General features: G+C 30.9%; 1 protein-coding gene across 3 annotated transcripts in view; it reads right to left on the bottom strand.

The window, feature by feature from the left end:
- Nucleotides 1-1,284, bottom strand: part of CSTF3 (cleavage stimulation factor subunit 3) — an 83,555-nt gene that overhangs the window by 9,883 nt on the left and 72,388 nt on the right. The window lies entirely within an intron of this gene.

Here is a 1,284-nt window from a genome sequence, read left to right on the forward strand (position 1 = left end):
CATAAAACAATATGTGTACTTCTATTTCATGAGAAACTATTTGTTCTGTAAGCCTTCACTGAAGTACAATTAAAAAAAAAGGGGGGGGGGTGGAATTCTCTGCTAGCTACATTTGAAAGAGTCAAATAAACGGTGAAATTGACTTTAATAATATATTTTAATCAACCCAATATATCCAAATTATCATTTCAACATGTAAATATAAAAAATCAATATAAAAATTAAGATATTTTACATTCTTTTTTTATACTAAGTCTTTGAAATCTGGTATGTATTTTACACTTCCACGTCTCAGTTTCTACTAGCCACATTTCAAGGGCTCAATAGCCTAGTTTAGTGGCTACCATAATTGCACAGTACTGCTCTAGGACTAAAATTATACTCCTTTTTCTGTGCTCGCAAAGTACTTTATTCAGGGCTCTATTACAGTATTTAGCACAGTTCATCATCATTATTAATAGTTAACATTTATGGAATACTGACCACATTCCATATAAGTCAAACACATGTAAAATCTCATTTAATCCTCAGCAATCCTTTGAGAGGTAGGTACTCTTACTATGACAGATGAGAAAACTGAAGTTTAAGATTACACAGCTAGTCTGCCTACCCCCAGAATTTATGCTACAATTAACACTAAATGATGATGCAATTATGTTTACATATCTGATTCCCTCACCAGACTCTCAGAGGATAAGAATGGAGTCCTATTCATCTTTGTACTCCCAGGCCCTGGTAACCAGAAGGTACTGGGTAAACATTGGATAGATAAATGAATGCATAAAAAATGAACTATCTAATCATTCATTTTGGAAGACAATAATGCTGATATAAAATATCCTCATTTTCAGAATAACAATACAAATATTAGCATACTAGTAACTACTCTAAAAAAATCAAGCAAAACAATTTAAAATTGGTGAGGAACACTGACTTCACTTTAAAAAAAAAAAATCATCATTTCTAATGCCCCATGGTCTCACGAGTTGGAGTAAATCCTTTTTCCAGACTGTAGAATCACTTAACTGAAATACAAAACCATATTTTAAGTTTCCTTCTTTTATACTATTTAGATATACAGAATGCTATATTTTCCTGAAATACCATTAAAATTATTGATATACCTGTGATATTCGAATTCTATAATCATTTACATGGCACATGATTGTATATCTCTTCCCTAAATCAACATTTACACCAGATCATGAGTCAAGAAATTGTACACCCCTGACTGTGAGTAACTGGACAAAATTATATATATATATATAATTATATATATATATA

Source organism: Trichechus manatus, unplaced genomic scaffold (genome assembly GCF_000243295.1).
Source record: "Trichechus manatus latirostris isolate Lorelei unplaced genomic scaffold, TriManLat1.0 scaffold00006, whole genome shotgun sequence".
Lineage (NCBI taxonomy): Eukaryota > Metazoa > Chordata > Mammalia > Sirenia > Trichechidae > Trichechus > Trichechus manatus.